The sequence below is a fragment of the Grampus griseus genome, assembly GCF_964374135.1.
Source record: "Grampus griseus genome assembly, chromosome: 14".
Taxonomy (NCBI): domain Eukaryota; kingdom Metazoa; phylum Chordata; class Mammalia; order Artiodactyla; family Delphinidae; genus Grampus; species Grampus griseus.
In genome coordinates this window covers 51,231,475-51,246,909 of record NC_139008.1, presented here as the reverse complement: position 1 = coordinate 51,246,909, position 15,435 = coordinate 51,231,475, and the positions used below count along the sequence as shown (strand labels likewise).

General features: G+C 42.7%; 1 pseudogene across 1 annotated transcript in view; it reads left to right on the top strand.

The window, feature by feature from the left end:
- The first annotated feature begins 1,110 nt into the window (after positions 1 to 1,110).
- The window catches only part of LOC309832732 (thioredoxin-like protein 1), a 43,648-nt pseudogene continuing 29,323 nt past the window's right edge, over positions 1,111 to 15,435 (top strand). Inside the window, exon 1 of the transcript in view lies at positions 1,111 to 1,147. The product of the transcript in view is annotated as a thioredoxin-like protein 1 (transcript). The remainder of the gene's footprint in view (positions 1,148 to 15,435) is intronic.

Sequence of the window (15,435 nt, the reverse complement as noted above, 5' to 3'; positions counted from 1 at the left end):
TCCAGTTACCTCTGCTGGGGAAAGCAGGACTCAGTTCCTACTTGGGGGATGAAAACACCCAGACATGGAGGGAGATTGAGGTTACGAATTGCCTGAGACCGAGACTCCTGAAAATGCCGAGTTGATATCTGATGAGGAGGTGAGCCTCAAAATCCTTTTTTGCTGGATGCGTTCAATCAGTAAAAGCCACCCACGAAAGGTGATTCTAGGTACAACATGCTTTGCCTTCCCTAAAGGACTAGTCCCCTGTATCCATCCCTTCCCTCACACCTGGTCTAACATGACCACCCTGAGGCCACTTCACTGCCTAGGCACTGCCTTCAGTAGACCCTTGCCTGTTCCAAGCACATTTGCCACCTGCAAGGACACACATTCACATCCTGGCCCCCCACCACTGTCACACAGATAACATTATTAGATCACCTCATTCCTCACCCCTCACTGTACCCATACCCTTCCCTAAATAGCTTTGCAGTTCCTTCCACTAGAAATCTTGCTTTGGTCCCACGTGGGCTTACTTTGGCCAGTGGAACATGGACAGAAATGGCAGTGAGTCAGTTCTGAGCCTACACACAAAGAGGCAGCACACTTTCTGCTTGCTTCTCTTGTGCAGAGTTCTGCCACATCATTCCTCTGGCTCCAGAAGAGTGAAACATGTATGGAACAGAGCCACCCTGGCAAATCAGGGAACCTGTGAGCATGACAATGCATGTTTATTATTAGCCATTGAGATTTGGGCTGCTTTGTTACATAGTATGGCTCAGTTATAGTTGACTGGTAAACGAGCTACCAGCCAAGAGGGAGCAAGGAAGGCTCTGAGAGTCTTGGCCACAGCAGGTGAAGTTTTCCGCAGGGGTGGCAGAATTTGTAGCATCATCATTGCAGCCATTCCTTATCCCTCCTTCCTTGCTTTCTGTAATTACAAAATCTAAAAAGTGAAATGCCCAAGTTTCCAGAATGTTTTACAGCTGGGCCATCTGAGCCAGTTCTAGTCAACGACATAGAAGTAGAGATTGGCAGGGGACTCCTGAGAAAACTTTTGCTGTTTGAACACAAGAGAGACTTCCTGTGCCGCCCTCCTCCCTCCTTCCTGCCTCGGAGGCAGTCGCGATGCCCGAGTCCATAGCAGCCAACTTGCAACCAGGAGGTGAGCAGCATGAGGTTGAAAAACCAACAGCTTGAGGAAGGCAGGAAGAAGAGGAAAAAATCCTGGGTGCTTGGTGAGATTGCTGAATAGCTGAACCAGCAGCAACCAATGCCTATCTCTGGTTTTCTTTTAACGTGAGATACAATCAGTGTCCCTTTTGTTTAGACCCCTGTTAGTTGGGGTTCTGATATCTAAAGTGAAATGCATTCCCCGATGATATGCCTATTTTCTGGTTGGACTTGGGTCTGGCCCAGTCTGTTTACATCAGAAAGATGATGCTGCTTCCTCACTGGGTATTGGAGGAGCTGAGATAGAAGGAAACTCCAAAGGTTCGTAACCATTGTGGGGAAGGAAAGGGAAGCAGCAGTCTTAGCTTTTGACATCAGATAGGAGTCCCCTAGGAACTGAGACAGGGGAAGCTTTGATTACTTCTCTCTCTGTCCTGACCCATTTGATCCATTAAAATCCAACCCACCCATCGTTCTTAGCCTGTTCCATGAAGCTTTCTCGAATTCCATCCAGAATGACTCACTACTTTCTCTGAATTCCTCGAGTTGTTTGCTTGCTTGTTTATTTCAGCCTATGTGTGCCCCTCAGTTGACACATCACACTTGGCTCTGCATGAGTCTTGCTGTGTATGTGTCTTATCTTCCCTACAAGGATAGTGTCTTAGTAGTCCCTGCAGAATCTCTTGTAGAACCTAGTAGACACTGGTCGGCATGCATCAGGCCTTTAGAACTAGTGGTAACTATGAATCAAATAAAATGCATATGAACTTGCTTTATAGCAAGCCTAGCATCACATCCAGGTTTGTGTGTGTATCTGGAAACCTAATTAGGGATTGGCAGCAAAAACAGTTCGGTTTAGAATACCCTCTACTATAGAGGAAGCAGATTAAGAAAGAAATGAGGGGACAAAAGAGAGGAGAAATAAAGAACAATCCAAAGTCACCTCCGAAGAGACCAGAGTCTGTATAATTTATTCCCTCTTGGGAATGTTCCTATCAGAAGTTCTGATGACAAAGAGTCAGCAACCTGGCATGGTTTTGCATTTCTATCCTGTGCCTTAAAATATATGTTGGATCGTTTAGACTTTTTAGCGTCCACTTTAGTTAAAAAGAAGAGGGAAACTTTAATCTGGGCAGTGCCTGAACTCATAGTTAAGAAGTGGGGTGGTACGGTCTCGGACTAGGTTCCCCAGAAGCAGGGCAAATGGCTTATGTGGGAAGTGATTCCAGGAAACACAGGGGAGATTGTGGAAATGGCGGTGATGGGAAGGAAGCGAACATGGGTGGGTTAATGAGTAAGTTACACCTGTGTGTACCTGGATCTTGGTCCTGGCAGGGAGCTCTGTGTAGACCCCACCTCCAAATTGTTCCACTATGTAAAAAAAGTCACTAAACCAGTGTTGGAAGAAAATATTATTTTTATAAAAGGCTTTGGTTGGTAGGCTTGGAGTTACTTTTTTGGGTTCCTTATAATTGTCTAAACTTTACGTATTTTCCATGATGAACATGCATCACTTTTATAAGTTCCTCACAAAATCTTTGAGAAAACATGTCACTCATTACCAATAATGATTCCAAAATGATTTTGCTGACTTGACCCATCTGAGTCTCTGCTGTTAACTTCTGTTTAGCTCAAGGGTACCAGCTCCCAGGAGGTTAGCATCCTCAGCTCTGTCCTCCTCATTCCCCAAGATGTCCATGTCACACTCCCTCCCACCAGTATGGATTCATTCTTTTAAGAAAATATAGAGGCCCCGCTGTGTGCCGGGCACTGCCCTAGGCACTAAACAAAACCAGACATTGTCCCAGCCCTCATGGAAGGAACTGAGTAATAAAATAAAGCAAAATTTAAAGATTCTGTCTTTCAGAAGCACTGTGCAGGAGTGTTTTTTTGTGGGAATTCTATGAGGTCCCAGTTCTCCGGGAAACTATAGTAGGAGATTTAGATCCAACGGGGAAGCTGCCCTTAGGAAGTGAGGTTGAACCTAAGATCTGAAGGGTGCAGAGGAGTTAACCGGGCAAATGTTAATTGCATTTCTAATGTGCGCATGGGGTCATCACGTTGGGGTCTTGGGACGCTACGTTCAAACCTCTGTCCTCAAAGACATAGCCATCTAATTGTCAGCCTACAATCAAGTTTCCTAAAATAACAGAGAGAAAAAAAACCAAAACAAAACATTGTTGGATCAAGTCCCCCAGTGTCTATAGGAACATGTGAGAGTTCAAAGGAAGAGGCAATCAATAAGGCGAAGTAGACAGGAAAGCCGCTTTGGAGGAAATGTAGCTTGGGTTCAGGTTTTATGCCAGCAACAAGGAAAGGTTCCCACGGAAGGGGAACAGCACACACAAATGCTCAGAGAGCTCCATGTCAGGGATCCTTCTATTGAATGGTGAGATGACCAGCAAGATGAGAGTATCAGATAGGTATTAAGTGGAAGAGATGGCCTGTCCTTGGAAGCCGGGTAAAGATTCTTGGACTTGATGTGATGGGAACTAAGGAGCAAAGACTGCCAAAAGACAGGCATTACCTACAGGAGGATTGATGCCGCTGACTTTACCCCTGGGAAGGAGGGGAGCCAGAGGGGCTGGCCACAGTGATCCAGACAGCAAGAGAGAGTCTGACAAGGAGGACCTTCTTCCTTGTATCCATGGTAAACTAGGATTTTAGAGGTTCATGGAATTTTTAGCCTCTGAAAAAGAAATTTCTATTAGAAAGGGAAGCGTCATTATATTACTTGATAGAATTGGTCTCATCTCATTTATTTTATCCATCTTTCTCTTACAACCGAGGAAATATACTGAAGCCCAGCCAATTTCTTTCCTTTCCCAGAAGCTCTCCACAGGAAGGAGACCATATTTGCAAGTCATCTGGGACTCAGCCCTTCTGGAGCACACCCATGGAGTGGGAGACCCCACTCCTGCTCTAAGGAACACCTCTTCCTGATCTGTAACCTTCCCAACTCACAAAAGTTGCTGCCAGGGGCTTCCCTGGTGGCGCAGTGGTTGAGAGTCCGCCTGCCGATGCAGGGGACACGGGTTCGTGCCCCGGTCCGGGAAGGTCCCACATGCCGCGGAGCGGCTGGGCCCATGAGCCATGGCCGCTGAGCCTGCGCGTCCGGAGCCTGTGCTCCGCAACGGGAGAGGCCACAACAGTGAGAGGCCCGCGTACCGGAAAAAAAAAAAAAAAAAAAGTTGCTGCCAGCCGTGGTGGGGTGGGAGCGAGGGCAGGAAGTATATGTCATGCTGACAAAGGGTCTTCATTGCTGGAGGGGGCTGCAGAGGCATAAGGGCGGGGCTGAGGGATCTCTTCCCTAGCAGAGGCTGGTGGACCAAGTGGTGCCCATTCTGCCCCATTGCTTCCCATGACCAGCAGTTCCTCTGGCTAGATCATACCTTTTTAGCCCATTTTCTACCATGTCCCCCTACTGAGATAGCCCCTCCTGTGTTCTAGATCTCTCCAGGAAAGGTGAGTTTCTAAGTTCTACGGTGTTTTGTCTTAGTGAACACTTAAAGGGCCTTTTGAGCAACAGTAGAGGAATCAGCTTTACCCCTGCTTCAGCGCACACTGTAAATCCCCAATCAGGACAGCGCTAGAATTTTCTATACGGGACACATTAACAGGTGGCAATCTGGAACTTCGTTCAAAACTCCATTTGCCTACAAACATGCTGTTTGTATTTTGATTTTATGTTTACTGGGGCAGCACATGGAAGTAATGGGGTACGACGGTCCACAGCTTCCAAGCTTGTTCCTGATACCACCCCTGAGCCCTACAACTAGGCTTCTTTTCAGTTACAGACTCTCATAAAAAGTCCTACACCCTCATCTGTACTTTCACACCAAGGACAGACAGAGACTTGCATGCAGAAATCATTTACAGTGAATAAATTGGTCAATTAATTATCTAACTTCCCTACAGAGCTGGCTACTGCCTTCTCGTGGGAAGGTGAACACCTGCTGAGAAGGTTCTCAGGAATCAGCTTATGCCCAAACACCCCACCCAGAACAGACCTTTCAGCTCCCTCCCTGGGGCTTCTCTCAGAAACAGGAGTTTTTCTGGATCTCTGACGCCCTCTAGTGGCTGTCTCAGGCTGTAATCCTGCCTAAAGTCGGCAGCCGTTCCACCTCCTCCTAAAAATACGACCAGCCCTGAATTTAAAAAGAAAGGAAGAAAAAACACATATCCTTTCTTCTGCTTCTCCTAAGTGCAAAAAAGAAAATTTAGGGATGTCTAGTTTCTGACACCGTCAAGGTTCACCTGGCCTCTTAACATTGCCCTGGTTGGTGTTTTAAAACTTTGATAGCATCTTGCTGCCTGCTCTGTACCCCAAATGGCTTTCCCCTTGCCCCCAATATATACTTTATTTCGTCTTTATGTTTGTTTCAGAGCATCACTGAGTGTCTTCTTCTCAAAAAAAAAAAGAAAAGAAAGAAAGAAACACAGGAATGGCTTAACTGTATCCTTTAAGTTGAGGAGGGCAGATTTCCCTGCCCGACACACCAAGGTGCCCTCGCAAAGCCTCTGCGTGATTCCAGGCTCCAGGGGCATCACAGTGAGCCTTGGCAGGACCAGGGATGCTGCTGTCTTTTTTGACTTTGGTAGGTAGGTGTGGTTTGAAATTGGCTACATTGGTCATTTTTATGAATCGATTTTTACAAACCCATGGGAAGTGTTCCTAATACAAATAGCCTGCGTTATTCTTGTATCACCTTCATCTGACCCCTAGGAGCACTAAAGAAAAGCCCATCACACTTACCTGGCCTTCAGCCCGAAGCAGACAAATAAGCCACTGACCAGGATGAGACTGGAGGAGGAGACAGCACATCTGCTGCCACTTCTATTCCCTTGGCTGAAAGGAAAAGACGAATATTTGCTGGGCTTGTTCTGTGTACTGACCATTAAGTATCTCATCTAGTGGGGCAGGTATGACCATCTCCATTTTACAGACGAGGACATTGAGACACAGAGTTAAATGGTTTTCCCAAGATCACATAACTATGTAAGAGGCAAGGTTAAGATTCAAACCCGGTTCTGACTCTCTTTAAGGCCCACTCTTTACCCAACTCTTGCCTCTTATCTTACTTAGCTTTGGGTTTCAGGTCCTTGCCTCAGAGTCTATGTGAATGGTGCCTTCTGGAGTTGAGCAGTGTGCAGCCTGCAGGTCTGTCCAGAGTGGCTCAAATTTGGATTGGCTTGAAACCCTCCCATGACCAGATTCTAAGCCTGGCCTGAAAACTAGAGTCTTGCTGCTCAAAGTGTGGTCCCCAAAACTGCAGCATCAGCGATACCTGGGAGCTTCTTAGAAATGCAAATTAGTGACCCCCACCCCAGACCCAGTGAATCACAAACTTCAAGGTTTGAGATTAGAAATGTATACCCAGCTCTTCTCAGCTTTGATGTGCACTCAGATCACCTGGGGGTCTTGTTGAATGCAGATTCTGATTCAGGAAGGCTGAGGAGATGGTGCTGAGCTTCCGCTTCTCTAACCAGCTCCCAGGCAATGCCAACACCGTGAGCTACATTTGGAATAACATGCCCCTAGATCAATAATTCTCAAACTTGAGTCTGCATTCAAATCACCTGGAGGGTTGGTAAAACAGATTACTGGGGCCCCATCCCAAGGAATTCTGATTCAGAGGGTCTGGGATGGGGCCCAAGAATTTTCTTTTTTAACAAGTTCCCTGGTGATGCTGGTATAGGGACCCTATAGAGAACCACCATTCTAGCCTATAAGAACTTCCTTCAGTTAGACAATTAACCCCATGCCTTTTGGCTTTGCATTTTCATGAGGCCCTACTTAGTCCTCAAATCCTGGCATCCTGGCATCTTTTTTTTTTTTCATCCTGGCATCTTAGAGCTGAAAATAACTTCATAGACCAAAGGCAAAGCCAGGATGAAGCAGCCAGACTTACTCTATTCAATGTTGTTCCTCTGCATCCTGCTGGCTCTGAAGCTCCATAAGTTTTCCAGCGTCTAGCAATTACAGTGTTTATGGTGAGCTCTGCATTTCAGGCCAGTTTTGTAAGCACTTGAATCCCTATCAGACACATATGTCATTGGCAAAATCCATAAAAACTCAGGGCCCTCCTACCTCACGGCTCTGTGAAAAGAGGGCTTTGGAAAAAACCAGCAGCCAGGCTGGCAGCCATGGTGGAGAGAAAACGCAGCAGCTAGCAGGCAAACCCAGACAAGGTGATTCAGCACAGAGGCCCTGGAACAAAGTAATAAACCAGGATACTGACGGCTACTGGCACTCACATTCTGCGGGGCAACCCTGAGAAGGTCATTTACTCTCTGTGCCAGAGAAGATGCTTTTCCTTAAGGTAAACAATACTCTCATTCAAGGAAATACATGCAAGAGGTGGTCTCATATAAGGACTTAGATCAGTTAGTTTCTGTTATCTGACGAATCACCCAATACTTAGAACAACCATTTATTAATGCTCATGAATATTTGAGAAAAAGTAGTACTGTATATTTTCTTGAAGCCTAGGCTTGGAACTGGCATGCCATCACTTCCACCATATTCTATTGGCCAAAGCAAGACCCAAGACCAGTCCACTGCTGGATGGGAGAAGCTGTAACATCACATAGTAAAGATGTAGAGGAAGGTGGAGTTTATGGCCATTTTGCAATCTACCACAGAAGAGTTTTCTGAGTTTGGGAGACCCTGAGACAAAGATTCCAAAGCCAGTGGTTTCAATGGTTACTTGGAAAGTGAAGGAAATACTGGTAGGGGCGTAGGGTTTGAGATCCAGAGGAAAGCATCTGGTGAAGTGTGCGTAACCCGGCCAGCCAGCACTCTCATAGATGGAGCTGAATTCCACTGGAAAACTCTGGGAGTGTTGGACACATGCCTTTTTGTTATCCTACCTGAGAGAAGGAGCTAAGATATCTATACATCAATTCCTAGCAGTCATTTGTTGAGGACTGCTCCTAGGGCACACGGGTTCCCCGTTACTTCAGCCTCCCAGACTGGGCAGAGTGGTCCCAGAGGTATGCAGGTCCTGGTAGCTGTGCACCGAAGATGTAAGTGTAGGGAGATATAGGGACACCAACAGTAACTCCTGCAGTGCAATGGTGATTAAAAAAAAGAAGAAAAAAACCCCTCAAGCTTTGGTTTTAAGTTCTTCTGGTAATAACATCTTTTCTTCCCTGTTTTAAAGTCTATTTGCTTTATTTGAGGTGATGCTTCATTTCTTTTTCTGGCTTGGTTGGAACACTAGATAGCGTCATATCAAGTTGTCCTGCAGCTCCAGAAACAAAATGGAACTGAACAATTCACAGCATGAGTTGAGAACAAAGAGTCGTGTCTGCTGTAGCAGTGCTGGACCACTTCAGCTCTACCAAGAACATCACTCTGTCTGAACTTGCCCTGTGCAGCAACGTCACAAACCATGGGGGGCCAAAGCACAAAGGGCAGGCAGAGGTCACGGACATTTTCTAAGGTATGGGATTCCCAAAATCCCTGTAAGGAAGCCGTAGGGAGAATGAAACTTTCTACCCCCAGAAAGGTCTTTGAACTGTATGAAAAATGGGCTGAAAGGAAAAACACTAAACTTATAGTAGAGATTTATTTTGGGAGGTGGGAGTGGAGAGGGGATAGTAAATGATGTTGAAAGTGAGGGTTCAAGTTATTTAACATTTTATTTTAAATATTTACCACAAATGAGACAAAATGTCAGCATTGACCAATTCTTTGTAATAGATACTAGGTAGTTGCCATATCATCATCTCCTTTACTTTTTCTTAAATTTCAAAAAAGCGTGTTGGGGGCAAGGCAGGGTGGGGGCAGAGGATGTTCTCCTGTAATTAGCAAGGTCTGATAGGCTTATAGAAGTAACACTGATCTGTTTCTTGAGTAACATTTGATAAATACTTCCCCTTACTGAACCTTCATTTCCTTGTTCATAAAATGAAGATAATAATAGTAGCAACATCAGGGGCTAAGCCTCAGATGATATACCCTACTGCCCAGCGTGGTACCCCAAAGGAAATGGTCCCTCAGAAAATGCTCACTGCTCCCTTTATCCCTCCCCTGATGCGCCGCATGGATTAGGATCCCCTCACATGGAGTCAAACAAGACAATTGGCTAGTTACCTAGATAAGGCTAGAAACAGAAAAATCTTAAATAAAGCCTTATCCTGACTCCTCTGAGTCCAGGGACAGCGTTGGTCTAAGAAAAAATAAAAAGAAAACCCTTGCGGGAATGGCTAGAGAGAGACAACCCCCGCTTGTGGAGACAGGGATTCTGGAATTTAGCAATAAGTATTTTCTAAATTTTCTCAAGTCTTTAAAATCTTCTACCTTGAAGGGGCACTAACCTAGTTCTAGAACAGACCTAGGTGCCTTGGTAGGACTTGTAAAGAGATATTTCTCCTTTGAGTGTAATGAGGATTCTTGATTTTTTTATACAAATTAGAGAAAGCCCATAGCCAGCCTTAACAACACAGAATACCATGAGGAGAAGAGAGAGAGAGGGACATAATGGGCCAGTAAGAGTGGAAGATATGGAATGTGATCTATTAAATGAGGAGTCAGAGCCTGACCTCTAGGAGAGAAGGCTTCTCTGGCCTCTCTACATCTTGCCTGGGAAGCTGAGGGAAGTCTTAGAAGGGAATGCAGCATTCCTTGGAATCTTGTTTTATCTGGGATTCTCTGAATCTGGAAAAGATTGTCCTTAAGCACAGACTGAGAAGCCATTGGTCTGGGCTTGCTCTGTGCAAGGGTTACAAATAATCTCAGTCTTCTCTACACTTCAGGGTCTGCAGGAGGGGTGTGTATGTGTGTGTGTGTGTTGTGTACAGGGCTTCCCATCCATTCTGTATCAGTCACCTATTACCACAACAGTGCTGCATAATAAACCATCCCAAAATTAGTGACTTGAAACAATAACTGTTTCTTTAGCTCATGAATCTGAGGCTTGCAACTGGGACTGAGTTGAGCTGGGATGTTCTGGTTTCAGTTGGGCAGACACTCTCTAAAAAGAAAGAAAATGCTAAAAGAAGAAACCCTAGAACATCAAAAACAAGGAAATACAGTAACCAAAATTATGAGTAAAGACAATAGAATTGCCTTTTATTCTTGAGACTTCTAAATTATATTTGATGGTTGAAGAAAAAATTATAACATTGTCTGATGTGGTTATCAAAGTAAGCAGAGGAAATGTTTAAGAAAACTATATTATGAACAGGAGGATAAATGGACATGAAGAGAGGTAAGTTCGTCTACACTTCATTCAAATGGGTAAAATGATGACAACAGTAGACTGTGATAAGTTATATATATACCTAGAGCAACCAGTAGAAAAAAACTACACAAAGAGATACACTGTTGATGAACACTACCGATAATTCAAATGCAATTCTAAAAAAAAGTTTAAGTAACTCATATGAAGGCAAAAAATAAATCATAAATGGAAAACAGAGAATAAACAAAAGAAAAATAAAATGGCAAACTTAGTCCCTAATATATCAATAAGTACATTAAACTTAAATGATCTAAATATACCAGTTAAAAGACCTTGGCAGAGTGAATTAAAAAACATAATCCAAATGTATATCATCTACAAGAAACTCACTTAAAATATAACAGTACACACAAGTTGAAAGTAAAATGATGGAAAGAGATATATCATGCAAACAATAATCAAAGGAAAGCAGGAGTGGCTAATGAATGACAGACAAAGTAGAATTCAGAGCAAAGAAAATTACCAGAGTCAGAGAGAGAGATTATATACTGATGAGAGGGTCAATCCACAAAGACATAGCAATGCTCAGTGTGTATCCACAAGGCAACAGAGATGCAAAATATGTGAAGCAAACCTGATAAAAGTGAAAGAAGTATAATCCACAATTATAATTTCAGACTCCAACACCTCTCTTTTAATATTTGATAGAACAACTAGACACAAAAATTGGCAAAGATACATGAGAGTTCAACCACACCATCAACCAACAGGATCTAATCAACATCTATAGAAGCATCCCCCCAACAATAGCAGAGTACACGTTCTTTTCAAGTGCCCACAGAACATAGAGAGACCATTTCCTGGGTCATAAAACAAACCTCAACAAATTTAAAAGAATTGAAATCATACGCAGTGTGTTCTAACACAATGGAATCAACCTAGAAATCAAGTCACTCTCCTTGTTCAAATTTATTTGTAAAATGAAATTGACAAAACCTGTCACAGTTACCTCCCAGAGTTGATAGTAGAGGTAAATTAACATTAACTGAAGAAGAAACTTTACAAATATAAGAGCCAAGTCTATATATAAATATTAGGCATTTGAAATCTTTCATTATATAAATAGATGCCTCAAAGTCCATCTCTCCTGATAGTTCAGGATCATAATTATCTCACTAAGACTAACAGCTAATTTCATTTTCATCATCAGTCTTTAATCCCAGTAATATAATCAAAGAACGATATTGGACAAGAGAAGAGAAAAAACTGATCTCTTTTCCAGTCCTATAACTCACTCAAGAGCCAGGAATATGCCAATAGTTTCCCCTCCTGCTACAAAGGATATTGTCAAATAACCTCTCCTAGTCTGTGTCATAGAGCACTGACCACTTTAAGATATTTTAATATCTTTTACTATTTTGGTTTGAAGAGATTGCACAGAGTTTATTCCCTGGCGTTTATGTGAGAGGAAAACCATTTGACTATTTATAGCCTAAGGAGACAGAAAGGATAAAGCACATTTTGGTTATCATTGCTTTGGGGACAGAGGGTAGGGATTATTTAATCTATTGGAAGCATTTGGAACTACTGGGAGGCTTTATGCAGCAATTAACTTTCAGTTATTCAAATAACTGGATGAGTTTCAATTATTTCTAAACTAGCTTTTTCAATGAAAGGATGTATAAGCTCATTTAACAGGAAATTTGATAGGAGTTGGTTGATCCAGAATCTCAATATTGTTATCTGGAGCTTAGGTTCTCTACAGTCCTTGGCTTTGCTATTCACATGGTTGGTTTCATTTTTTTAAGTTGTCCAAGGGACAATGGTGGATTCATCTGCCTTCATTCAATTATGGAAAGAGAGAATAGCTTGCTCTTAAAAGCAAGGCAGAACTTCCGCAGATGACACCAACAGCCCTCTCATCACATGTCATTGGCCAGAACTGGGTCACATGACTTTTCACAACCAATCACAGACAAGGGGGGGGTGAGATAACCCTTAATACAATCAGATTCACTCCTGAAGCTGATGGGATTCCTCTAAGTTATATGGGCTACACGAGGATGGGGCATCTGAAAAAGAGAGTTTCTGTTAGGAAGGAAAAAGGAGATAATGGGTGCCGTGTGGGCAGCTGGCACTCAGTAACTCTAAGTATGTTTCTAGGAGGAGAAAACTCAAACAGACTATAACAATGAAGTGACCTGGTTGTCTCACTGAACTGAAGGAGGCCACAGCTGGCAAGGCTTGATCCAGCAGATCAAATAATGCCATCAGGACCTGGTTTCCCCCTCTCTCTGCGCTCTGCAGTACTGGCCCCTTCCTCCACATAGTGGTCTCCTGCCCATGAAAAGCTACTGCAGATTTGAAGCTTGAATTGCTCAACATGGTGGGTTGGGGGAGGGGTGGAAGAAAGAAACCAATTCTAATAGTTCCAGTAGAAGACTATTCCTTTTGCCAGAATACTCAAAAAATAGCTCTTCATATCTCATTGGCTTTGATGGGGGCATGCACCCAACCTAAACTAATTACTGTGGCCCTGCAGTGGAATAGTTTGTCTAGTTTAATTCCAATCATAATCTCTGTGTGTAAGGGTGGGCCAACAGCAGTAAACAACAACAACAACAGCAATAACAAAAAACACGCACTAAATCCATTGGTTTAACCCAGTAAGATTTATTTCTTGCATTCATTCAATGTGGGTGGACAGAGTGACTCTAATCCACACAGTTATTCAGGAACCCATGTTCCTTTTAAATGCAGCTTTGCCCTGGACATCAGAGCGGATGTGAAAAATAAATGAAGAGATGGAGAGAGAGACATGCTCTTGCTCCTCATTTGGCATCCACAGCCATGACAGAAATATGACTTCATTCACTCCTGCGCTATGACCACTTTGTCTTAATTCAGCCAAAGGGACTAAATGACATATTTCTGAGAACTCTGATGCTAAATGGTGAAAATATAGGGTAGGGTTTGACTTTTCTAATTTTGAATCTTTCTTCAAACTAACTGTGAAGCTTTATGTAAGTCAAAGTCTTGGGCCCTTGTTTCCTTATTTCTGAAAGGAAATAAAGTTGTGTAACCTTGGGCAAGTTACCTTATTTCTGTGTCAGCTTCCTCATCTGTAAACCCCTCATTTGAAGTCAATACTACTTTACTCATAAGGTTGTATATGAGTCTTCTAGGGCTGCCATAACAAAGTATCACAGAGTGGGTGGCTTAAGCAACACAAATGTATTTCTCAATTTATGGAGCCTAGACATCTGAGATCAAGGTGTCTGCAGGGTTGTTCCTCCTTGGTTTGAAGATGACCATCTTCTCTCTGTGTCTTTACATGGTCTTTACTCTGTGCATGTCTGTGTCCTTGATTGCCTCTTCTTATGAGGATACCAGTCATATTGGATTAGAGCTTATCCTAATGACCTAATTTTACCTCTTTAAAGACCCTATCTCCAACTACAGACATTCTGAAACTGGAGGATAGGATTTCAACATGTAAATGTGGGGGAGGGAGACACAATTCAACCCATCATAAGTTGATATGAGGCTTAAATAATTTAGTACATGTTAGGGCTTAAATCTATATAGTAGGTATATGCACTTAACATGAGCTATAACAATTATCTTATATTTTTATAGTAGTAGCAATACATGTAGTAGCAGTGGTATTTGAAGTAGTATTAGCATCCTTAGAAGCAATACAGAAAAGGGAAAACGGCTCATTACAAAGGAAAGGGAAAGATACACTTTATTTATTTATTTATTTATTTTAACATCTTTTTGGAGTATAATTGCTTTACAATGGTGTGTTAGTTTCTGCTTTATAACAAAGTGAATCAGTTATACATATACATATGTCCACATATCTCTTCCCTCTTGCATCTCCCTCCCTCCAACCCTCCCTATCTCACCCCTCTAGGTGGCCACAAAGCACCGAGCTGATCTCCCTGTGCTATGTGGCTACTTCCCACTAGCTATCTATTTTACATTTGGTACTGTATATGTCCATGACACTCTCTCACTTTGTCACAGCTTACCCTTCCCCCTCCCTGTATCCTCAAGTCCATTCTCTAGTAGGTCTGCATCTTTATTCCCATCTTGCCCCTACGTTCTTCATGACCTTTTTTTTACATTCCATATACATGTGTTAGCATACGGTATTTGTTTTTCTCTTTCTGACTTACTTCACTCTGTATGACAGTCTCTAGGTCCAACCACCTCACTACAAATAACTCAGTTTCGTTCCTTTTTATGGCTGAGTAATATTACATTGTATATATGTGCCAGAAGCATTTTGTCAGAAGCATTCTTCTTTTGTCAGAATTTCTTCTGTCATTCTTCTTCTGTCAAAATTCTGTCAGAATTTTGTCAGAAGCGTTCTCTGCGTCTTTACCCATTCATCCGTTAATGGACACTTCAGTTGCTTCCATGTCCTGGCTATTGTAAGTAGAGCTGCAATGAACATTTTGGTACATGACTTTTTTTGAATTATGGTTTCCTCAGGGTATATGCCCAGTAGAGGGATTGCTGGGTTGTATGGTAGTTCTATTTTTCCTTTTTTAAGGAAACTCCATACTGTTCTCCATAGTGACTGTATCAATTTGCATTCCCACCAACAGTGCAAGAGGGTTCCCTTCTCTCCACACCCTCTCCAGCATTTATTCTTTCTAAATTTTTTGATGATGGCCATTCTGACTGGTGTGAGATGATATCTCATTGCAGTTTTGATTTGCATTTCTCTAATGATTAATGATGTTGAGTATTCTTTCATGTGTTTGTTGGCAATCTGTATATCTTCTTTGGAGAAATGTCTATTTAGGTCTTCTGCCCATTTTTGGATTCGGTTGTTTGTTTTTTTAATGTTGAGCTGCATGAGCTGCTTGTAAATTTTGGAGATTAAACCTTTGTCAGTTGATTCATTTGCAAATATTTTCTCCCATTTTCAGGACTGTCTTTTCATCTTCTTTCTGGTTTCCTTTGCTGTGCAAAAGCTTTGAAGTTTCATTAGGTCCCATTTGTTTATTTTTGTTTTTATTTCCATTTCTCTAGGAGGGGGGTCAAAAAGGATCTTGCTGTGATTTATGTCATA